At 42.8% G+C, this 25,900-nt stretch overlaps 1 protein-coding gene across 1 annotated transcript in view; it reads right to left on the bottom strand.

Moving 5' to 3' along the window:
- Positions 1-25,900, bottom strand: part of MYO19 (myosin XIX) — a 1,187,636-nt gene that overhangs the window by 687,807 nt on the left and 473,929 nt on the right. The gene's annotated exons all lie outside the window — the stretch shown is intronic.

The following is a 25,900-nucleotide window of genomic DNA, read 5'->3' as shown; positions in this document are numbered from 1 at the left end:
TTTCAAGCTTTAATAAGAAAATGAAAAAAAAAATTAATCTTCAATGAGCAGTTCAGTATAGCAGTTCATAACAGAATTCTACTCCATAGACAGAGCTGTGATCTGACCTCAGTGTTTTATACCCAACACAAATTATACAGTGTACTACAAAGTTGAATGCAGAGTGGTACAAGTCCTCTACACAGCCAATATAGAGAAGCATCTCTAGCTTTTTTTAATTAAAATTTTGAAACTATTATCAATCAGAACAAGGATAGCAAGCGAAGAATATATTTACAAAAGGACATATATGCATAAATGTATACAACGTTGTATCACAAAATTCTTTCTTTGGTGAAATAACTTCTCAACATATCTGTAATACAGTAGTACCCAGATATCCAGCACAATTGAAAAGACCCAACAACCCAAAGAAATGTATCTTGTTATTCAAGAAAATTTCCTAATTAAACTCCTTCTCTAATGCACTTATCAGTCTTTTGCTCTAGACAACAAAATTACATCTCGATGTTTGTCTTTTCGGCTTTTCCCGGTTAGAGGTCACCACAGCAGAACTCCGGTCTGCTAATGATTGGCAGTCGATTTTTATGGTGCCAAGTTGCCAGCCCGACGCCCAACCTTCAGCGAAGACACGCCCATTCATGCATGTCTTTCGGAGGCCACTCGACCGCGGGGAGGACATGCAGAAAATACTTTAAACATTTCTTCAGCTCCACCAAGTCAGAAATAATTTTGAGAGATCCACTGGTATTCATCCTACAGTCGACAATTATTCATCACAAAGCTGATACTTCATCTTGGTATTGCAGTGCTTTAATAACAGATTTCGTTCTCATCTACCCTTATCACATACTGGGCTAGCTTCCACTACAATTCACACTTCATCACCTTTAACAGCATACAGTGGAAATCAGCAGTCCTTTAAGGCACAGAACACGTCCTTTAACCTTTATGTCTCATTTAGGCCACAAACAATACACCAATTCACATCTACTGAGCATCAAGCATAGAATCTATGCATTTCTGATAAAGGACTACTAAAACTCATTTATCACCCAAGTAAGTAGTGCTGGCATTTGCCAGTCTTCCTTTCAAAATACCAATAAGAAAGAATTATAAAAAAAATTAGTCAGGAAAGAAATGCCTTCCACCAAATCACAGGCATATCAATCCCTGAAATTTGCTCAGTAACTTGAATGTTACAGACGTAAAGGAAAAAAATTGTGCCTACTCTTTTTTTACTCCAACAGCGAATCACATGACCAAAAACATTTTCACAAGTACCTCCGTTCTCACTCCCCTACCACAGCAGCCCTAGCATCTCCACTCCCTTAGCGATGCAGCCCTAGCATCTCCACTCACACTCCCTTAGCGATGTAGCCCTAGCATCTCCACTCACACTCCCTTAGCGATGCAGCCCTAGCATCTCCACTCCCTTAGCGATGCAGCCCTAGCATCTCCACTCCCTTAGCGATGCAGCCCTAGCATCTCCACTCCCTTAGCGATGCAGCCCTAGCATCTCCACTCCCTTAGCGATGCAGCCCTAGCATCTCCACTCCCTTAGCGATGCAGCCCTAGCATCTCCACTCCCACTCCCTTAGCGATGCAGCCCTAGCACCTCCATTCCCATTTCCTTACCGATGCAGCACTAGTATTGCTGCACCCATTCCCTTACCAATAAGGCATTAGTAGCTGTGCTCTCATCCCCTTACTGATAGAGCACTCAATAACATACATTTTCAGTCGGAGAACAATGTATCTGTTTAAACTTGTAACTTCTGATTTCAGATGACACTGTTTAAAAAATTTATGGTAAGCCCACGCAACAGAGAGAAACAGTACAAACCTTAATCTAACCCATTGTTCAATATGCTAATACTGCTGCTTATTCACTGGCTTCAGACATTTACTAAGCAATTTAGCATGTATGCCATTCACGACTATCTAAGCCAGTGAATTTATCAAGCTGTCAACTTGAAGGCCTTCATTCAGCAGTCAATATTCCACTATAAACCATCAAGGGCTACACTGCACTCCAATATCTATCCCTGTCCCATTAGGCTACTTAAACCATTGCCATGCAAACACAACTTTAGCAAACTATTTTTTCAAGTACAGGTATTGTCATTTATAATTAGCTATGAAGCAACATATCAAATGCCATATCCATTAGTTAACAGCTCTAGAAAGCAGCATTTACTTTACTGCGACACAAGGCCTTTTACTCTGAGGGATTCATTGCAATCCAGTCTGTTGCACAAAGACATTTACTGCTTATTAGACTACTACTAAATTCTTCCACAAAATAATCTAATAACTGCAGTTCAAAGTCACAGGAAACAGATGCTCATGGAATAACACTACTCTTTCATAGTAAAATCATGCCCATCCTCTTCCCAACCATTACAAGTATTAGAAGCTTGTGAAGTTTAATGGCAATTAAAGACAAGTGCAGGTAGTACCAAAGGGTTAAATTAATGCATTTCAATAGGTAGTATTCTAAAATTTAAATTATATAGTATGTAAAAGAGAAATTTGTAACTGTGTTATTGACATGGATATATCCAGCCTTACTAATCAAAATTCGGAAACATACTTGTTAGTTTCATCATGTCGTTGAAAAATGGCAAAAATTAAAAATTTTTCCGTCCCAATCTCGAACCATGTTAAAGCAGAGAGTTCAATATTCACAGTTTTGAAAATGTGCCTGTTAAGCTGCATTTGCTGTGCAGAAATTGATATTAAAGCGTTGGTAAGTTAGGTTTCAATTTTACAAAACTTTGAAACTATACTTTGTGTCACACTATTCCTACAAGTTTGTTTCTGAATATTGATAGTAAACCTATAGTAAACCTATATCCATGTACTTTGTACAAGTATTTTAATGCACCTTTTGGCTTTTAAATTAATTTGACAACTCTCATTTTAATCGATCATGTCAATGGATTTTTAACATTATACAACTCCTTAATTTGTTTAATGTCTGAATGGAAACTTGTATGCATTCTGATAAAATCCCAAAAAGAGGCACAAAAACAATTGTTTTTTGGACTAATAAAGGTGGTTGCTGTGGTCACTCCAAGGCATTTGTTTTGTTGCGTTTGGTTATAGGAAATTTGCCTTATTCTTGGGTTTCCCCATTCCACTGCTTTATACAAATTTTCACAGAATTTCTGACCTATCTAATACCTCTATATAGTTATTTTGAACCTGAAGGAAGATTCTTTTCAATCTATTTGAGGGATAAAATAGATACGCAAGCATTAACATGCAAATATCCTAAAACTTCTTGAGTTAGGATCATATTTCACAGCCCTGCACATTCCTTAACACTGATCCTTCATAATTTATCCACCCATCTCTTTCTGCCACCCTGCCAGAGTTCATCAGGTTGATTTTTAAAATCAAGTGCAATTCTGTATGCCCTGTTAATTATCCTTTTTTGTGCAGCCCCATATGTTTCTGGCTCCCAACATTTCACCAGGGGTGGCCACTCGCATATTCCTCTCTATTCCTTGCTTATTCCTGTTCTTAGTCTCCCCCTCCCGGGTAATTTGCTCCCAGTACTTTGGATCTCTGGCTAACTTCTTCCACTTACTTCCTGCTGTTTCTTAGTATTATCCTGAAAAAAAACTGCACATAAATAAGGGGGAAGGTGACTTAGAATTACTTTTTGATAAGAAATTGTATACTGCAATACCTGAAATAAAGTGATATATTTAAGTGTCTCGTGTATTAGAATTGAATTTTAAATATTTTTGTATGAAATCACTGATAACGTTAGTGGGATCCTTTTAATGGAGAATTAATGACTGTACTTATCACATCATTAGATGCCTAGCTTTAAAAGTATGATACACCAATTCAATCTGTCTGATGAAGTCTATTTAGAAATTATGGCTCTGTCGCATGACGTGTCCTTGTGGAGTTTTAAAACTCATAGAATTTTTGAAATTCAAAGTTATTTTTGTTGATTGTTCTGCTAGATTTTTTAGTTTTAGGACGCATGCAACAACCTTCATCATCCCACCTACTGCTTCCAGCTTCCCATGTTCTCTCTCTCTGGTACCATTCTTCCAGGCTGCAGGAAGACTCTCAGGTGCTTTCATGTCACCAGTGTGTGTTCTGGGAGAGTTCCCACAGTCTACAAATGAAGGCATGGTCTCGAAGGTCAACGCAGTATAGCTGTGTAAGGTCTTACCGTAACAGTGGATGTCCTTGTTTCTCACCGTTGCAGTATTCTTTACTCTTGGGATATGCTGCAGAGGGGAGCAAATGTCCAGCCAGAATAGCAAAGCCTTTACACCTTTCAGGTGTTGTACGCAAGACATGTCCTATGGTGCAAAGGAGTAAGTTACATGCGCTCAAGTCACTCCACAAGTACATATATGACTCTGTCACTCCATGTTGGAGTGAATGACTTGCAATGTACCTCCCTGGACTACATGAGACATAGAAGAGCTCTCGGATCATGTGACCCAGGCAGGTATGACCCTAGCCCTGAGTAGCATCCTGCCTTCGCCCAAAATGATACCACAGTACAAGGACAAAATGGCTGACTTCAACAATTAGCTAAGCTTCTGGTGTCATTCAAAGGGGATCCAGTATCTGGTCTGCCTGTGATGACAGGATCGAGAGACCATGATGCTTTGCCAGAGATGGTCTGCACCGGTCACCTCTGGGATTCAGGTTACTGGCCAAGGCTCTTGCCACCCCATAGTGCCTTTTTTAGGCAAAGGTCAAAACCACCACCGTAACAGGTATAAGCATGCAAAATCTGAAGGTAATGCTACTCAATGCTAGAAGTCTAAACCTCAAAATGCACTCTCTCGAGGCACCCCTAAAAATGGAGATCATCAATATCTGTGTAGTAACTGAGACCTGGTTAAAGGCTCCAGGGAGCACCCCTGCAATACCAGGCTACACCTCTTACCACACTTTTCAGCCACCAAACCAGGACTGAAACACTAAAGATGGAGGAGTGTCCATATTCAAGGATATTAACACCACCAGGCTAGTTGCCAAACACAATGCATCTGAAATTCTACAGGTGCAACACTAGGTAAGACTGGTATCCAAATTGTAGCTTGCTACAGATCCCCCACCATACCCCAAGATTCTCACTACACCTTTCTAAACATACTGGAAAATATTAAGATACAGCCAAACACCCTAACACTGGGTGATTTCAACTACCCTGCCATTAACTGGGAAAACTACTCATGCACCAATATTTTTGCCCAACGGTTTTTGGAATTCATAAATTCTAGTGCCCTGGATCAACTAATCCATAGTCCCACCAGGGGCTCCAATATCCTAGACCTGGTCATTACCAACATGGGAAATCGATGCTCCACACCTATAGTCACCCACTCGTTGTCAGGTCTGACCATAAGCTAATCACCCTTGACATCCATATCCCTCCCCCAGCCCCCAGTAAGGAAACCTCAGTAAAAAAAACTTCTCCAAAGCCAACTTCATGCTACTCAAGTCAAAAGTGACCAACTTCATGACACCCATGCAGATGGGAACTGAAAGTTCGACTGCTGAATCCTACACTAAGACACTGCGAGCACATCCACTCGTGCATGAATCGTGCCATCCCAAATAGAACCAAGATGCTCCCCTTCAAAAAAGGAAGCCAATCTGGTGGTCCCCTGCCATAAACGAACTTTACAACAAAAGGAAGAAACTGCTGCAGAAAAGAGGAAAATCCCAGGATGCAAAAACCTCCCTTACCAGCCTCAGTAAGAAGCTGAGATCGCTCATAAAATCCTCCAAAGCTAGTTACGAAAATAAAATTGCCAAAGATTCAAAAGACAACCACAAGGCATTCTATAGCTATGTCAACAATCTAAACGGCAATGCTCAGATCTACTCTGAGCTACAATAGAATGGCATTAAATATACTGATCCCAAGGTTATTGCAAATATCGTGGCAGATCGATTCAGTGCCATCAACCCCCTCTCTCACCCCCTAAAGGGCCCATCTCAATACCGAAAGATTGCCAAATTCCGGTAATAATGGCCACACAGGTAAAAAACGCACTCTCCAAAGCTAAGAATACAGCATCCATGGGACCAGGCAACATCCCAGGCTGTGTACTACATGTACTAAATTCATCACCCAGAGACTCCCTATGCTGTGGAACAAAATCCCGGTACATGTGAGGCAGAGCACCTCTCTGGTCTTGTTCAAGAGGAATCTTGACCAATGGATGGGAGATTGCAGATATACCCCAGGGATTACTTCAGCGTCACTGCTGACAGAGGCACAGCAAAATGATAGGCATAGTTTTTATTCAAACTAAAGGGGTGGCGAAAGCCACATAACTATGGGCTAGGCTTATAAATGCCCTTGGGCAGATAGCCTAGTATGAACCTATGAACCTATGAACTACTAAATGAACTGGCACCTCACCTAAGAGTCATGTTTAGTCATAGCCTCACCTCAGGCTTTGTGCCCACTGAGTGGCGCACAACTACAGTTATCCCACTCCAAAAGGGGGGATCCACCTTGGATCCTGGGAACTACTGCCCCATCAGTCTGACGAGTCTGATCTGCAAGACCATGGAACGTATGATTATGGAACTTATAAACAAAGACATTAGCAACTTTCAAATACTGGACCCCACCAAGTTTATGTTCGTGAAGGGCCGATCTGGTCTCCTGAACTGACTGACTTCTTCAAATCAGTCTCCAGAGCTGTGGATGAGGGTAAGGCAGCCCACACAGCCTATCTGGACCTCGCCAAGGCCTTCAACACCATCTCCCTCTCTGGAATCATAGATAAACTTATTAAGCTGGGCATTAATCCCTACATGACTATGGGTTGCCAACTGGCTTACTGACAGAACCCACACTGTAAAAGTAGCCAACTCCAAATCCAACTCCAGACAAGTGACAAGTGGAGTACCTCAGGGTTCAGTCCTGGGACCGCTCTTGTTTGGCATCTACTTCTCTGAAGTACAGGCCAACACTAAGGGACTCTTGCTAACAAAGTTTGTAGATAACTGCAAACTGGGAGCCATTATTGAATCCCCAATTGATATGGATATTCTACAAAAGGGCCTTACCGAAACAGATGCTTGGTGCCAGAACCATGGGCTCAAGTTTAGTGCCAAGAAATGTACAGTTATCCCCTTTGGGAAAAAAACATGTACCCGTGAATTACCACATAGGTGGCAGTAAACTAAATACCGAAAGTGTGATAAGAGACTTAGAGACACAGGTGGACAGTGGTCACCTTCGATAACCACATCACAAGTCAGGAAACCCTTCTATGTGGCACACCTAATCACTAAGGGCTTTTCATCCAGAAAAAAGGAGGTCATTGTCCCACTGTACTCATCCCACATTAGACCCATTATAGAATACAACGCCCCATTTGGTATGTACCTCTGAAGATCTGCAACAACTGGAAAGGCTGCAGAAATACCTCACTAAAAGAATCACAGGCCTAAATCACATGCCCTATGCTGACTGTCTAAAAAAACTCCAGCGATACTCTGTCGCATATAGTCTACTCAGAGGCAATCTCTGCTTAACATACAAGGCCATGTCAAACACCGAGCTGTTGGCCATGCTACACAAAAATCCCAATCCCTCAGAGCCACACGCTCCAGGGATCTAAACCTTGTCATCACAATGAACAAAACATGCTGGAGGGATAGGTTCCTGACCCAAAGACTCCCCAGACTCTGGAATAGACTGCCCATACATGTCAAGTAGAGCGCCTCTTTGGCCCCCTTCAAAAGGAACCTTGAAGATTGGATGGGAGATAGGAAATGCACCCTGGGGATTACCTCAGTCGTCCTGCTAGGCAGGGGTCCAGGGAAGTAAGAAATAGCCAGGGAACTGTTATGGCTAGGCTAAAAACCTAGTACCTGTTAGATTTTATGAATATAAATCTGAAATTAATTATGTTGTAAATATGCTGAAAGAAAAGGCTTGCTTAAATGCAGAAACAAAGTTTAAGTAATATGTGATCAGCAGTCATACTAAATGATTGGAAAAGGAATCTGCTGAATGGACATCCTTCCCTTACAGACTCAAAACAGGATGTATGCAAGAGCAAAAATACAAAATCTGCTTTTAAAGAATGGACATTTTTCTCTTACAGACTCAAAACAGGATGTATGCAAGAGCAAAAATACAAAATCTGCTTTTAAAGAATGGACATTTTTCCCTTACAGACTCAAAACAGGATGTATGCAAGAACAAAAATGCAAAATCTGCTTTTAAAGAACAATGACATGTTATTCTGCATGGAAAAACAGGATATGACAAGAACAGATGTTTTTTATACAAAGATCCAAATAAAATACAGGATGTTCACACGGTCAGAAAAGCTGATCTCTGACCATGTGTTTTCTCAAAAATATGTTTTTCTTCATAAAAAACAGGATATGCTTATCAGCATTGGTACAAGAACATATGTTCATATACACAGATCCAAATAGAATACAGACAATGTGTTTCCTCAAAAATATGTTTTTCTACATGGACATCAGGACACTGTTACAGGATATTCACACTGTCAGAAAAGCTGGTCTCTTACAAGACACTGTTAAACAAGGAAGTTTAGTATTGTTTCTACAGGATAAGCAATTCTCCAAAATATGTTTATGCATGACTAAAAAGAGTATATAAAGAGCTGTATAAATCCAGCTAGTTAGAGGTATGATAGGGACACAAGTCCTAAGGTAAATGTTATATCTCTCACATCACCTGTACTATATGAGAAGTAAAGTTGGAACAGTACTTTAAGCCTGCAACGCGTTTCCGTTTGGTTTATTATAAAAAGTTATTTGTTACTGCTCTCTAAAGTTGATGCTGCAAAGTATATTCTCTCATCAGTGTATATTCTGCAAGTTTCTGTATGCAACAGACTGTGAATGCAAATATAACTAGACTTTGAATTTTAGCAGAATCCAGCCAGCAAGACTGAGTGTCTTAAGAACACTGCAAATCCATCCCACAGCAAGAAGCAGCAAGCAGTAAGCAAGTAAATCTCAATATATTTTTTCAGTACCAACCTATGAACCTGTGATGTGTGCATGCCTAATCCTCAGAACTGAAGTGCCCCAAATGAACAAGTGCAACCCAAAAGGAAAACAATAACATTTACATCCAGGAAGGGAAGGAGGAGAAAAGCATGCAAGAAAGACCCCTTGGCCAGACAGAAAGCAACATAAAACTGGGGTTGGTGGGAGGGACAGAATACTGCAACAGTAACAAAGACATCCATGTTATGGTTACCATTTTACACAACTGTACAATGTCCCTCCTCATTACTGTTACAGTATTCTTTACTCTTGGGAGTGTTCAAAAACTAATTCAATGTATGGGAGGAGGAAGCCACAGAAGAGCCCTTCAAAAACCCATGAAGGATGGCCCTGGTAACATCCACCCTGGCCCTAGAAATGACAGCCAATGTGTTATGCTTGGTGTAAGTGTGAACAGAAGATGAAGCAGCAGCTTCCAAGATGGATCCAGTATCCAGACCCTTGAAAAAAGCACCAGAAAAGGCAAATGGTAGAATAAACACCAACAGAATAACTAAGCTGCTTGCCATAGAAAGAATTGCAAAAAGAAATTTCCTCACATTCAGGAGGAGTTTTTACTTAGATACTACCAAACCCAATTTCCTGGCAAGAAAGGAAACAAAAAGCTGTTCAGATTTCCTGATACATTTTGCCCTAAGCAACATTCGAGTCATCTATGTAAACTCAAACTGTGAAGAAACCTCTCACTAGGATTCTGTAGAAAAGGGAAAAAAGAAAGATGGACTGATTAAAGGAAAAATCATCACCTTGGGCATAAAAGGACTGGTATGAAGAGATAACCTGTCCCTGTGAAGGAACAAGGAAGGTGGAACTGCCACGAGAGCTTGAAGTTCAAAGGCCCTCTTGGCAGAAGGAAGACTGTACTGATGGTGTGTCTTACAAGTACAATGTTGTAGGGAAGAGGAAATTGCAGGTTCCAAAGGGAACAGAGTAAGTTTTTCAAAAACAAAATTAAGGTCCCAAGGAAGAGGAATAAGCTTTCTTCGAGGCCAAATATAAAGGATGCCTTTCAGGAGGTTGTTGCACTTTAAAACTAGAAGCCAGAAGAGGATGCAAAGGCAGACAAGTGTAAACAGCTAACAAATTAACTTTAACAGATGAATATACCAAGCCAGAATTGAGAACCTCACACAAAGGACCATAGGAAAACCCACAGAAAGGATCCAGTTCATACTTGAGACACCAAAGAAGAAATATCTCCCATTTAGTCACACAGGATTTTCTAGCAGGTTTTCTAGCCTCCTGCAAAACGCAAAGCACACCATCAGAAAACCAATGTTTAAAAGGACTCAGAACCCTATCAACCAAAGGGGCAACTGAACAGTGGGGATGAATGAGAAATCCCTTATCTTGTGTGAGAAATTCAAACTTTGAGGCAAACTGTGATGACTTTACTTGGCCAAATGAAATAGAAGGGGGAACCAGTGCTATATGGGCCAAAAGGGAGTCACCAGCAAGATCCTGCACCTGTCCTACAATCTTGTACAGAACCTTTGGTAAGGGGAGAGAGAGAGGGATAGAGAAATATCCCCTTCCAAGAAGGAAATGGCATCCACTTTCCAAGCCAGAGGACTGGGTACACTTGAATAAAACTGGGGAAGTTGTCTGTTCAAAGAGGAGACAAAAATATCTATTTGAGGAGCACAGCACCAATGTACTGTGTCAAGAAACACCTCCCTGTGAAGCATCCATCCATGAGAATTTGTCCTGGACCTTCTCAGAGTCTGACACTAGACTGTGCTCTAAAGAGATGTAAACCACCAAGTGATGGCAGACTAAAAAATACCAAGCTGGAAGAGCCAGTCTCAGAAAGAGAAGATTTTGTGTCCTCTTGTTTGCTGATATACCACAAAGTACAGTTGTGTACACTTACCATAAATGTAGATGTTAAGAGTGTATTCACTGTTGCAGTCATCACATTGGGTTATCTGCCTGCAGGTAGCCCTCAGTCGGCCCGAATACCAGAGTCTTGGGATTTCTGCGTTGGATGCTGTCGACTCTTCCATGACGTCAGGTTGTCAGGGATATAAAACATGAAGCCGATGCCATTACATCAGTTTTGCTTGCCCCAGATGTCAGAAGCCCCCAAATTAGGAAGCAATTACATGGTGCGGAACACCTCCAGTAAAGTAAATACAAGTAAGATATGGCCAAAAGAGAGGATAGATAAAAAGTATAGAAAAGTCAGGGGGCTGGAGGGGGGTAATCAGGACTGCAACAGTGAATACACTTGAACATCTACATTTATGGTAAGTGTATACAACTGTACTATGTTCTTCGTGTTTCACTGTTGAAGTCATCACACTTGGGTTGATTCCCAAAGCTGAGGAAGGGTGGAGGCAGTCAAGAAGTACTAGCTCCGGATTTAAAAAAGATAGGCAAGTGGTAATGTTTGGTGAAGGTGTGTACTGCACTTCAGGTTGCAGCTTCCAGGATGCCCCTGGTAGGGACTCCCCTGAGAAATGCTGTAGAGGTTGAGGTAGCCCTAGTGGAATGGGTTCTGATCCCCTGTGGGGTAGAATTTCCATGGTGCTTGTAGCAGAAATGGATGCAGTGTGCTATCCATTTGGAGATGGTTTGTTTTGAAATGGCCTTGCCCTCTGCCCCTGTAGTAAAGCTGACTAGTAGCTGGTCAGATTTTGTGAAAGGTTTGGTCCTGTAAAGGTAGAACCTAAGCTGTCTGTGCACATCCAATGAGTCCAGGGATCCTTTCCCCTTTGAGGATTTTGAAAAAAAAGGTTGGTAAATGGATGGATTGGTTTAAAGCCACACTGGATACCACCTTGTGGCATAAATGATGGGTTAGTCCTGAGGGAAACTCTGTCCGCATGGAAGATAATGAAGGGGTCCACAGCCATAAGGGCCTGTAACTCAGACACTCTTCTTGCTGAAGTGATGGCTAGAAGTAAGGTTGTTTTCTGAGAGAGGAATTTTAACTCTGCTGTAGTCACAGGCTCAAAAGGGGGAAGCATGAGCTTCTCTAGTACAAAGTTAAGGTCCCAGGCAGGAATGGGAGCTCTCCTTGGGGGGGGGGGGGTCTTAAATCGTTAGCTCCTCTCAGGAACTGTTTGACCAGAGAGTGAGAGAAGAGGGGTGGCTCAGTGTTGTAATAAGCTGAGAAGGCAGAGGCATGAATCTTAACTGATGAGAAGGATAGGCCTTTGTGAAGCAGCTCTGCTAGATAATCTAGGATTTGCGGTATGGTGGGCATGGCTGTGTCCTTTCCCTGTGACTGGCTCCATGAACAGTCTCTTCCACTTTTCTGAACAAGATTTCCTAGTACTAGGCCTCCTGTCCTCAAGGATGACATCCAGCACCCATTTGCTGAGGGTTGCTGGTGATGTATTCAGGGAATAAGCCAGGCTTGCTAGGTTCAGGGTTTGCAGCCAAGGATGCAAAATCTGACCCTCCTGCTGGGACAGCAGAGAGGGGGGCCTGATGCAGGTGCCAGAGTGGCAGTGCTGTCAGACTGCACAAAAGTGGGTACCAGTGCTGGCATGGCCAGTCTGGTGCAATCAGGCTTGTCCTTGGCTTGCCCCGTTTGATCTTGAGTAGTACTTTCTAGGAGAGGGGCAGAGAGGGAAGGCATAGATTGAGGGGTTTTCCCATGAAAAGGATATGGCATCCACTTTCCAAGCTTGGCTGTGGGGAGTTCTGGTGCAAAATTTGCTCAATTGATGATTTGGGGGGAAGCTAAGAGGTCCACCTCTGGTGTGTCCCCCCCACCTGTGGATTAGAAGCTTGAATGAGTTGGGTTCCAGTTTCCACTTGTGTGGGTCCATTAGATTTCTGCTTAAGTCATCTGCCAGTGAATTTTGTTTGGCTGGCAGGAAATGAGCTTGCAGGTGCACTTGGTTGCTCAAGGCTGTGTTCCACCGAGCCATGGCTAACCTGCAGAGTGGGTAGGAATGAGTTTCCCCTGCTTGTTTATGTACCACATGACTGTGGTGTTGTCTGTTTATCAAGAGTTGTCTTGGAAGGATAAGGTATTTGAAGGCTATCATTGCATTCTGTACAGCTAACATTTCTTTTTGATTGATATGCAGGTGCATTTGTCCTGAGCTCCATTTGCCTTGAATGCATTTACCTGCCATGTGAGCCCCCCCCCATGCATAGTCTGATGCGTCTGTTGTCAGGGTTTGGGCGGCAGGGAGGGGGGGGGGTGAGTAAAAGGGAGTCCCTTGTTGTGGCTGCAGGCCTTTGCCTACCAAAGGAACTCGGTCCTTAGGCAAGGAATGATAGGAATCCCGGTTTCCAGGTCCTGAGAATGTTGACACCAGAGACTTTGAAACTGACGTTTCCTCATATGCAGTCTTGCATACAGAATTAGGAGAATTCAAGAGGCCATGAACCCTAGGGCTAGCAGTATTTTCCTTGCAGATAGCTGGGTTTGGGTGGCCAATAGTTTGAAGTAATTTGTCAAATAAACCTGCTTTTCTGGAGTGAGGAATGCCATCTGGGAAGTTGTGTTCAAGCTTGCTCCCAGGAATACAGTTTGTTGGCTGGGTATCAGATGTGATTTCTTTTCGCTGATGTTATACCCTAGAGAAGTTAGGAGTCTCCTAACAAATGCCAGGTGCTGAAGTAGCCATTCCTGACTGTCCACCTGAATAAAGCAATCGTCAAAGTATGGTTAAGTTTGAATGTTTCTCTGCCTGCAGTATGCAATGGCTGGAGCCAGGAACTTTGTGAATACCCTGGGAGCAGTAGATAAGCCAAAGGGAAGTGCAGAGAACTGATACTGCATGGAGTCTGCTCTGAAACGGAGAGATTTCCTGTAAGATTCCCTTATGGGGATGTGCAGATAAGCTTCTTTTAAGTCCAGGGTGATCAGCCAAGAGTCCTTGGCTAGCACAGGAAGCAGCTGTTGTACTGTACGCATTTTGAACTTTGGTGCCACCAGGAAGGTGTTGAGAATTGACAGACCAAGGATAGGGCAACAACAGTTCTCTTTTCTGGGCACCAGAAACGGTCTGGAGTAGAAACCCTGTCCCCTTTGCTCTGTTGGAACAGGTTGAATAGCCCTGATACTGAGAAGAGAAAGTACTTGCTTTTGGGCCTCTGCCCACTGATTTGGAGGAAGGTCTGGCAATCTGCTTGGGGATGGCAGTGAGTGGAAGTGGAATCTGTATCCCTGGAATACAATGTTTAAGACCCATCAGTCTTGGGTAATGTATTTCCAGTTTTTTGCATACAGGGTGGGTTTTCCTTCTTCTGCAAGTAGTTGAGCATGGCTGGGAAGGATGAAGGACAAGTCATTGTGAACTTTTTCCATAAGGGGGTGGCTTACCACTCCCTGTTTTTGTGGTGGGAGCACTCCATTGTTTAGACCTGTGCATACCATGAGACTGTAGTCTTTGTGGTCTGTTGTCCCTGGGTTTGGACTGAGAAGGCCTTGGGAGGACTGGAAAGGACCAGTTTTTTGAAGGCCAATGCATACTGAATCTAGGTGGCTTTACCTGTAAGAAATCCTTAACAGTTTTCATAGATTTAGCTTTTTCCTCCATCTTTTTAAGAACTACTACTGCTTTTGTGCCAAACACAAATTCTTGGTTTAATGGAGCATCTAGTAATTTTGCTTTGACATGGTCTAGCAAGACTTGTTCCTTCAGCCAAACGTGCCATCTCAGAACAGACCCAGTGACAGCAGCCCTGCATGATGCTTCTAAGACATCAAAACCACACTGCAAAGTATGTTTACCAACTTGATTTGCAGAATGCATTAACTCTTGTAAATCTTTATTTTCTGCACAGTCAGGAATCAACATTTTTCATTTAATTAGTTCCATAACATGCTGCTTTTACTTTAACATGTGAAACTGGCAATTTAAAGCCCTGATGGCAAGAGTCGCAGAGGTATAAACCTTCTTACCCCATCAGTCTAAAGCCCTAGAATCCCTGTCCAAAGGGGTAGGGGTTTTGGCTGCAGTAGCCTTAATACCTTTAGGTCCCTGGGAAATGGTCTCTGGATCTGCAGTAGGATTTTTAGAGGGAAAATTGAGAGAGTCAGGTACTCTATAGTACCCAACCAGGAACCAAATAATGAAACCACCGATATTCAATGGATGTGAGTTCCAATCGTTCCAGGTACAGTTCACAGCACAAACACTGAAATTACTACGGGATGCCAAAACAGTTCCAAAGTAGCGCTGAAAATACGAAAAACACAACCGAACTGGAAATCCACATCAATTTATTATGAAACGATCCACAAACAAACTCCGTGAATGAATGAGTGCTGTTTACCTAGGTTTCGTCCGTATTCCACAGACTTCTTCAGAATAATGAATTACAAATCATAACCACTTAAATATCCACTGTAATGATTAATGAACACCACTTTGATAATTAACAGAACTCATTGGTATATCTCCTTTCTTAAAGGTATACACAATACAACATTATACAATGCGTCAACACTAAAAATGCTAAAAAACTAGGTAATAATACTCTAAAACCAACAATTCAAATACATGTAAATATAAATGTAAATTAATTTAATGTTCTATATAAAATATATTGTAAATATATATTTATATTTAGTGTATTTAGTGTAAAAATTGTATGTAAAATATTTGTGTGTGTATATATTAAGCAAGTTAAAAAAGTATATATTCATATATTTATGTATGCATGAAGCCATATTTAACATGAATGAATATATATATGTATCCATGTAACCAAATAAATATATATATAATATATATATATAATATATATATAATATGATTGTCATACATAATACATAGCATTTTTTACGTAATTAAATGAAACATCCTTTGGTATGACAATCATATTATATATATATTTATTTGGTTACATGGATACATATATATATTTATTCATGTTAAATATGGCTTCATGCATACATAAATACATGAATATATACTTTAACTTGCATAATATATACACACAAATATTTTACATACAATTTTTACACTAAATACACTAAATATAATATAAATATATATACAATATATTTTACATAGAACATTAAATTAATTTACATTTATATTTACATGTATTTGAATTGTTGGTTTTAGAGTATTATTACCTAGTTTTTTAGCATTTTTAGTGTTGACGCATTGTATAATGTTGTATTATGTGTATACCTTTAAGAAAGGAGATATACCAATGAGTTCTGTTAATTATCAAAGTGGTGTTCATTAATCATTACAATGGATATTTAAGTGGTTATGATTTGTAATTCATTATTCTGAAGAAGTCTGTGGAATACGGATGAAACCTAGGTAAACAGCACTCATTCATTCACGGAGTTTGTTTGTGGATCGTTTCATAATAAATTGATGTGGATTTCCAGTTCGGTTGTGTTTTTCGTATTTACAACGCTACTTTGGAACTATTCTGGCATCCCGTAGCAATTTCAGTGTTTGTGCTGTGAGCTGTACCTGGAACGATTGGAACTCTATAGTACCCGTTAGGCTTTCTAGGAGCTGGAGGTAAAGTATCAGGGGTAAGACATGATTCCATGAAGACATCATCTACAATATTCAGGACAGGAGGTATAGCTAGAGGCCTGTGCTGAGGCAAGTCTAAAAATTCAAAAAACACCAAAAAAAAATTCCGTGAGTCTCTTTTTGGGCTGAGGGCAATCCTGGCATTCCCAGCGGAAATGCTCTCTTAGGGTAGCCAAGGTTTCACCGAAAGAAAAGTCCTCTGGCGGGGAGGCAGAGGGAATGGAACTCTCTGCATCCGAATCCACATAAGTGGATAAGGGTATGTCCTGGTAATCAGAGGAGTTACAGTCATCGGACTCATGGTCTGTAGAATCAGAAGGAAAATCAATTATTTTTCTTTTAGAGCGGGAAGGCTGACTTCCCCTAATTAAAGTAATAAGGTCTTCAGCCATTCTAAGAATGTGTTTGAGAGGCATGGAAGCTTGAGAATGCGCTTTGGTCGTCGGCTTCCTAGGTGTAGTGCGAACTCTGCCTGAGAAATTCGGTAGTTTTAGACAAAAACAAAATAGTCAGTTTAATACTAACATCGGAAGGTCTGATTACACCCTCAGAAGCCAGTGCCTGCACAGCAGCTCTGGACCCATCCAAGGTAGAGACATCCGCAGGTTCCATACTCGAAAAAGCATCTCTCAGCATACCGGACTCCAAATGGGTCTCAGTAGAGGTCTGCGAATCTGTAGAAGCGGGTATCAGAGGCTGCAAAAGTGCCCGAGTACCAGTGGACTGGCGACTAGCTTAACAGAAGCGTCATCAGCAGTTTTGGACCTATGCGGTCTGTCTCTGTCTTTATCCTTACATTTTTTCAGAAGATCGGTAGTTGCATGGCTTAAAGCCATTTCAGAATAAGGAGAAAGAGAACGAAAGAATTTAGCGACAAAGATAGCATGACAAATAGTTCGGGTGTTGAATATGGCAAAAAAATGACAGCGAGGAATGTCGTGGTCTGGGCCTAAACAAGTGATGCAGTATGAATGAAAATCTGTGAGGTATTTGCTATCCACAGGCAAGACAATTGTTAACTTTTTCTGGAGCAAGAAAAAAGGATTCCCAATGGGGTACTTAGCTTTGGAAGACTTCAGGTTTTGAAACTTGAAAAATGAAAATTTCAGGTAGCAGCTGACCGGCACTTGCAAACTATTTCTGCTTCGGGCTCCCGCACGGCAAGAAAAGCTGATGTAATGGCATTGGCTGCATGTTTTATACCCCTGACGACCTGACATCATGGAAGAGGCGACAGCATCCGACGCAGAAATCCCAAGACACTGGTATTCGGTCCGACTGAGGGCTACTTGCAGGCAGAAGTGTGATGACTGCAACAGTGAAACACGAAGAACATCTGTACTATGTTCTTCGTGTTTCACTGATGCAGTCATCACACTTGGGTTGATTCCCAAAGCTGAGGAAGGGTGGAGGCAGTCAAGAAGTGTTAGGGCTGGCAAGTAGGCCTTACAAGACTGCTGTAGCAAATCCAGCCCTGGATTTAGGAAAGATAGGCAAGTGGTAATGCTTGGTGAAGGTGGGTACAGAACTCCAAGTTGCAGCTTCCAGAATGTCCCTGGTAGTGACTCCCCTGAGAAATGCTGCAGAGGTGGATGTAGCCCTAGTGGAATGTGGTCTGATCCCCTGTGGGGTAGGTTTTCCATGGTGCTTGTAGCAGAAATGGATGCAGTGTGCTATCCATATGGAAATGGTTTGTTTTTAAAATGGCCTTACCCTCTGCCCCTGTAGCAAAGCTGACTAGCAGCTGGTCAGATTTTCTAAAAGGCTTAGTCCTGTCAAGGTAGAACCTGAGCTGTCTGTGCACGTCCAAGGAGTGCAGGATCCTTTCCCCTTTATTCTGGGGATTAGGGAAGAAGGTTGGCAAATAGATGGCTTGGTTTAGAGCCACACTGAACACCACCTTTGGCATAAAGGACAGGTTAGTCCTGAGGGAAACCCTGTCAGCATGGAAAATAATGAAGGGTTCCACAGCCATCAGTGCCCGTAACTCAGACACTCTTCTTGCTGAAGTGATGGCTAAAAGCAATGCTGTTTTTCAAGAGAGGAATTTTAACTCTGCTGAGGCAGCAGGTTCAAAAGGGGGAAGCGTGAGTTTTTCCAATGCACAGTTAAGGTCCCAGGCAGGGGTGGGTGCTCTCCTAAGGGGCCTCAAGTTATTAACCTCTCTCAGGAATTGTTTGATGAGAGGGTGAGAAAACAGAGGTGGCCTCAGTATTATAATGAGCTGAGATGGCAGAGACATGAATCTTAATGGAGAAGGATAGGCCTCTGTGGAGTACCTCTGCTAGGTAAACGATGGTTAGAGGTAAGGAGGGCACTGCTGTGTCCTTCCCTTGAGATAGATTCCAAGAACAATATCTTTTCCACTTTTCATTATAGAATTTCCTAGTACTAGGCATTCTGGCTTCAAGAATGACGTCCAGCACCTGTTTGCTGAGGGTTGCTGGTGGGGTACTCAAGGGATAAGCCAGGCTGCAAGGTTTAGGGTTTGCAATTTTGGATGCAAAATCTGTCCCTCCTGTTGAGACAGCAGGGTGCGAGTCTGGTGAAGGTGCCAGGGTGGCACGGTTGTCAGGCTGCGTAGGAATGGGTACCAGTGCTGGTGTGGCCAGTCTAGGGCAATAAGAATTGCCCTTGCCCTGTCCTGTTTTATCTTGAGTAGCACTTGAGAGAAGGAGCAGAGGGGGAAAGGCATAAACTGAGGTGTTTCCCATTTACAGGACAGAGCATCCACCTTCCAGGCCCTACTGTGAGGGTTCCTGGTGCAGTATTTGCTCAACTGGTGGTTCTCTGGGGAAGCAAAGAGGTCCACCTCCGGTGTCCCCACCTCTGGATCAGAAGGTTGAAAGTGTTGGGCTCCAATTTCCACTCATGTTGGTCTAGGAGATTTCTGCTCAAGTCATCTGCCAGTGAATTTTGTTTGTCTGGCAGGAACTGAGCTTGTAGGTACACTTGGTTGCTCAAGGCTGTGTTCCACAGGGCCATGGCTAACCTGCAGAGTGAGTAAGAATAGGTTTCCCCCTGCTTGTTTATGTACCACATAACTGTGGTGGTGTCTGTTTCTATAAGCAGGTGTCCTGAAAGGATTAGGTATTTGAAGGCTGTCAGAGCGTTCTGTATAGCTAGCATCTCTTTTTGATTGATGTGCAGGTGAATCTGGGCTGGGCTCCAGTGGCCCTGAAGACATATGCCTGCCATGTGAGCCCTCCATGCATAGTCTGATGAATCTGTTGTCAGGGTTTGGGCGGCGAGGGGTTGAGTGAAAAGCAGTCCCTTGTTGTGGTTGCATGCTTCTGCCCACCAAAGGAACTCTGTCTTTGGACAAGATATGATAGGAATGACTGTTTCCAGGTCCTGAGAATGTTGACACCAAAGACTAAGTACCACTGAAGTTTCCTCATATGCAGTCTTGCATATGGAATTAGCAGAATACATGAGGCCATTAACCCTAGGGTTTGCAGTAGCTTTCTTGCAGAAAGCAGGGTTCTGGTGGCCATTTGTTTGAAGTAGTTAGACAGACAGACCTGTTTTTCTGAAGTGAGAAATGCCATCTGAGAAGTTGTGTCCAAGTTTGCTCCTAGAAATAAAATCTTTTGACTGGGTACCAGTTGTTATTTCTTTTCATTGATGATGTACCCCAATGATGCAAGAAGGCTTTTTACAAATGCCAGGTGCTGAAGTAACAATGCCTGACTGTCCACCTGAATCAGGCAGTCATCCAAGTATGGGAAAATTTGGATATTTCTTTGCCTGCAGTATGCACTGGCTGGAGCCAGGCACTTTGTGAATACTCTGGGAGCAGTAGATAAGCCAAAGAGAAGTGCAGAGAACTGATGGTGCACACAGCCTGCCCCAATATGTGGATATTTCCTGCATGACTCCCTTATGGGGATGTGCAGGTAAAAATCTAGAGTGACTAACCAGGCATCCTTGCCTAGCACAGGGGGAAACTGTTGCAGGGTAAGTATCTTGAATTTTGGGATCACCAGAAAGGTGCTGAGAATTGAAAGATCCAGGATTGGGTGCAAGAGCCCTCTTTTCTGGACACCAGGAAAAGTCTGGAGTAGAAACCCTGACCCCTTTGTTCTACTGGAACGGGCTGAACAGCTCTGATTTTGAGCAGGGAAAGTACTTGCCTTTGAGCCTCTGCCCACTGGTTTGAAGGAAGGTCTGGAAACCCTCTTGGGGTTGACAGTGAATGGAAGTTGAATTTGTACCCCTGGGATACAATGTTTAGGTCCCAGCGGTCTTGAGTAATGGAAATCCAGTTTTTCGCATGAAGGGCAAGTTTTCCTCCTAGGGGCACAAGCAATTGGGCAGGGCTGGGAAGGATAACTGCAAAGTCATTGTGAAGTTTTTCCATAAGGGGGTGACTTACCACTCCCTATTTTTAGGGTGGGGGCACTCCATTGTTTAGATCTCTGCATTCCATGAGGCTGTAGTCTGGGTGACCTGTTTCCCCTAGATCTGGCCTGGGAAGGCCTGGAAGGGGCTGGAAAGGACCAGTTTTTAGAAGGCCAATGCCTACTGAATTTAGGTGGTTGCACTTGTAAGAATTCTTTCACAGTTTGCATAGATTTAGCTTTTTCTTCCATCTTTTTAAGACCTTCTTCTGCTTTGGTGCCAAACAGTCCTTACTTAAAGGAGCGTCTAGTAATTTGGATTTGACATGATCTGGCAAGGTTTGTTCCTTCAGCCAAGCATGCCTTCTCAGTACAGACCCAGTGACTGCAGCCCTACAAGATGCTTCAGTGGCAGCAAAGGCATACTGCAAAGTATGCTTATTAACTTGGTTTGCAGAATGCATTAGCTCTTGTAGATCTTTATTTTCTGCACAATCTGGAAATACCATTTTTTGTTTAATTAGTTCCATAATATGTTGCTAGTACTTCATGTGAAACTGGCAATTCAAGACCCTGATGGCAAGAGTTGCAGAGGTATATACATTCTTATCCCATCTGTCTAAAGCTCTGGAATCCCTGTCCGAAGGGGTAGGATTTTTGGCTGTAGTACCCTTAATACCTTTAGGTCCCTGGAAAATGGTCTCTGGATCCACAGTAGGATTCTTGAAGAGACATTTGTGGGAATCAGGTACTCTGTAGTACCCGTCAGGTTTCCTAGAGGCCGGGGGTAATGTATCTGAAGTAAGACTGGATTCCATAAAATCATCATCTACATCATCCAGGACAGGGGGTATAGCTAGAGGCCTGTGCTGAGGCAACTCTAAAAATTCTGAGTCTCTTTTTGGACTGAGGGTAGTCTTGGCACTCCCAGTGGAAATGCTCTCAAAGTATGCAAGGTTTCACCAAAAGAAAAAATCCTCTGGAGGGGAGGGAGAGGGAATGGATTCCTCTGCATCTGAATCCTCATAGGCTGATACGGGCATGTCCCAATAATTAGAAGGGTCAGAGTCATTAGACTCCTGATCTGTAGAATCAGAAGGAAACTCAATTCTTTGTCTCTTAGCAGGGGAAGGCTGGCTTCCCCTAATTAGGGTAATAAGGTCTTCAGCCATTCTAAGCATTTATTTTTGAGGCATGAGAGGTTGAGCATGCACTTTGGTCAGTTTTCTAGCCGCAGTGCATACTCTGGGCCTAAGAAACTCTGTTGTTTTGGCTAAAAATGAAGCTGTCTGTCTGATTCGAATATTGGTAGGATGGAATACACCCTCAGAAGCCGGTGCCTACACAGCAGCTCCAGACTCATCCACGGTAGAGACATCCGCAGGTTCCATACTTGAAGCAACTCGCAGCATACTGGACTCCGAACGGGTTTCAGCAGAGGCCTGCGAATCCATAGAAGCGGGCATCAGGGGCTGCAAAGGCACCTCACTGAGTACCGGCGGGCTGGTGACTAGCTTAACGGAAGCATCTTCAGCAGTTTTGGACCTATGTAGTGTCTGTCCTTATCGTTACTTTTTTTTTTGCAAGATCGGTAATCGGATGGCTCAAAGCCATTTCAGAATACAGAGAAAGACAAAAGAATTTAGTGACAAAGATAGCCAGACAACGAATGGTTCGGCGTTAAAGCAAAAAACCGACAGCGAGGGACATCGTGGTCTGGGCCTAAACAGGTGATGCAGTAACAATGAAAACCTCTGTGAGGTATTTGCTTTCCACAGGCAAGACAATTGTTAACTTTTTCGGACATCAGTTAGAGCAAGAAAAAAGGATCCCCAACAGGGTGCTTAGCTTTAGAAGACTTCAGGATTATAACTCGAAAACGAAAATTTCAGGTAGTGGCCGACTGGCACTTGTGAACTGCTTCTGTTTCGGGCTCCTCCTCAGCAAGAAAGACTGATGTAATGGTGTCAGCTGCCTGTTTTATACCCCTGATCACCTGACATCATGGAAGAAGTGACAGCATCCGACACAGAAATACTAAGACTCTAGTATTCGGACAGACTGAGGTCTACTTGCAGGCAGATAACCCAAATGTGATGACTGCAACAGTGAAACACAAAGAACATCAGTGGTATTGTCTGCAAAAACCTTTAGAAGATTTGGAACCCAAAGAATGAGAGGCCTGGAGAGCTAAGAGTAGAGCCTCCATCTCCTTGATGTTGAAATGGTCTGAAAGTTGCTGATGAGACAAAAGACCCTGGACTTTGAGGTTGCTGGGAGGAGGCTCCCCAACCTTGATTGGAAGCATCCATGTACAGCTTCTGAATGGGGAGAGGAACCTGAAAAGGCAGACCTGGATTCAAGAAAATCTGGCAAGCCCACCAGAAGAGGTCAAGCGTGAGACAAAGCAAGAGAGTAACCAGGTACTCCAGAACGTGGCAGTGCTGAAGCCAAATAGTCTTGAGATAGAACTGAAATTTCCTCATAGAGGTTGACAAAGAGCCATGGGAATTGGTGAATGACAAGTACCACAGAGCTCAAAGAAATTCCCTTGCAGGAAGGGCAGAAAGAGGTAGAAGGGACGGGAAGTAAGCAGTCAAAGTGAGGCTCTTAGGAGGCGGGAGATAAGCCAACATAGCAATGGTCTGAATCCTGCAACCTAGTAACATATGGTGCAGAGACAAAATCAATCAACTGAGTGCGCACTGCATAGAAGTAGCACAATGAAGTGTAGGTCCTGAAAGCAGAAGCTGTTAAGATGGGGCTTGAATCAAAAGGTCATCCAAGTAAAGAAATACAGGAATTCCTTGAAGCCTGCAGAAGGCTACCACAGTGGCCATACATTTACATTTAAAGTCCCTCAGAACTGCAGAAAGACCAAAGGGCAAAACAGAGAACCAATGCTGGGAAGAAATGGAGAAACATACAAACTTCCTGAAGACAGGGTGAATAGGAATGTGGAGGGAAGAGTCTTTCAAATCTAGGAACACCAGAAATGCTTGAGGAAGTAACAGAGGAATAAGTATCTGAACAGACAACATCCTGACAGAGGGAACATTGAGAATGTACAAGTCTACAATGGGCTTAAATAAACCCTACTCCCGGAGAACCAGAAAAATCCCGGAATAAAAATCTGTTCCCAGTCAAGAAAAGGGGAGAGGCTGTATAGTTTCTTGTATCACCAGATCCTGAAGAACCAAAGGAAATGTGGGACTTGACCAGGAGGAGGCTGAGGAAGGCCTGAAAATGGAGGAGGGGACTTCCAGATCATAAAATAACCATTTTGGAAAATGGAAGTACTCAAGCATCTGTGGTTATCTGTTGGCAAACCGGAAAAGAGAGTCTACCTCCAGGACGGAGGAAATCTGGCTAGAGGTTAGCACTGGCTCTGTCAAATAAAAGCAGCTTTGTCAGGGAAAGGAGGCTTCTGGTGCTTTGAACCCTGAGAAGGCTTGTCTGGAAAGACACTTATAGAAGCCCTCTTGTCCTTAAAAAGCTGTCTACGCTGCCTACGGACAAAAAGGAGGCTTAGATGGATAATTTCTTTGAAACCTAGAAACAGGAGAGATAAGGCTATGTTTTAGATCAAGGGTCTCAAACACTCAGCCCCCAAGCCACCTGCTTTTTACTACACTATGTTCTGTTGAAAAAAAGAAGTTATGTACTCACCATAACATTCCATCTGAGTAATTAGGCTTCATTTGTCAGCAACCAGTGGGTTTCAGATCCGATACGAATCTGAGCCTGCAGCTTGCAAAGCTAAAGATTCAGGCTCCAAGCACTTACCCATACTACACTGCAACCTCCTTCCAAACCTCAGATCGAATTTGCCACCCACAGCGTGACATACATCAACCTAAGAGACATAACCTGCCCTGAATACATAAACTACGCTCACCAGACCCAGGACACTGCCAGAAACAGACAAACCACCAAGGTCAGTTGGAAGGAGGGAGGGCGGGAAGGTTGCTGACAAATGAAGTCTAACTACTCAGATGGAACGTTATGGTGAGTACATAACTTCTTTACCTGAAGTAGTTAACTTAATTTGATTATCAACCTGTGGGACAGAGTTCCCCAGCTTCCAAAAATCTTGGGAGGCCCTTAAAGAAGGATATTCCAGAGCACTGTAGAACCAAATGAAGCCCTTCCACTAGAAACTACGTCCAACTTATAATGAGTAATAAAAGTGCGAGAGGAAGCCCAGGTAGCCGCTGAACAAATGTCATCCAGGGAACCTCTGGACCAAAATACAGCAGTAGCAGCCATAGAATGAGTAGAATGAGCATGAACCCTGTCTGGTTCAGGTAATCCATGTTCCATGTATGCCTGTAAAATACAAAGAGATCCATCTAGCAAGAGTCACCTTTGAAACTGGTTTCCCCAAAAAGGGCTTGGCAAAGGAAACAAAGTTGATCAGACTTACGGAAGGGTTTTGACCTATGCAAGTAAAAGCGTAACTGTCTGTGAACATCCAGCAAAAGAAGTCTGTATTCCCCTTTATTTTGAAAGTTAGGGAAGAATACTGCGAGATTAATAGACTGATTAATGTTAGCCTCCGAAGCAACTTTAGGAAGGAAAGAAGGGTTAGTCCTGAGAGACACCCTATCCTTATGAAAAACTAAGTACGGGGGTTTCATACATAAGGCTTGAAGCTCCAACACTCTTCTGGCCAAAGTGATAGCCACCAGGAAAGTTGTCTTCCACGACAAGAATTTCAAATCAACTGATACTGCAGGTTCGAATGGAGATGCAACTAAGGCCTGAAGAACCAAGGTCAAATCCCATGGAGGAGAAGGATGCTTAATAGGAGGTCTCAGTAAAAAAATACCTTTGATAAAGGTCTTAAAAACTCTGGCAGCAGCTAGAGAACCTGAATTTTCTCCTACATGGAAATGGGATATAGCTGCCAGTTGGACTTTCACCGTGGAAGAGCTGGCCCCCCCCTGCTGGAAAATTTGACACAAAAAAAATCTAATACCGCTAGAACAGGAGCAGTAAAGGGATCCA

This window comes from Protopterus annectens, chromosome 13.part0 (genome assembly GCF_019279795.1).
Source record: "Protopterus annectens isolate FY-2018-M chromosome 13.part0, PAN1.0, whole genome shotgun sequence".
NCBI lineage: Eukaryota > Metazoa > Chordata > Ceratodontiformes > Protopteridae > Protopterus > Protopterus annectens.
Note: the sequence above shows the minus strand (reverse complement) of the source record. Positions and strands in the feature narration are given on the sequence as shown.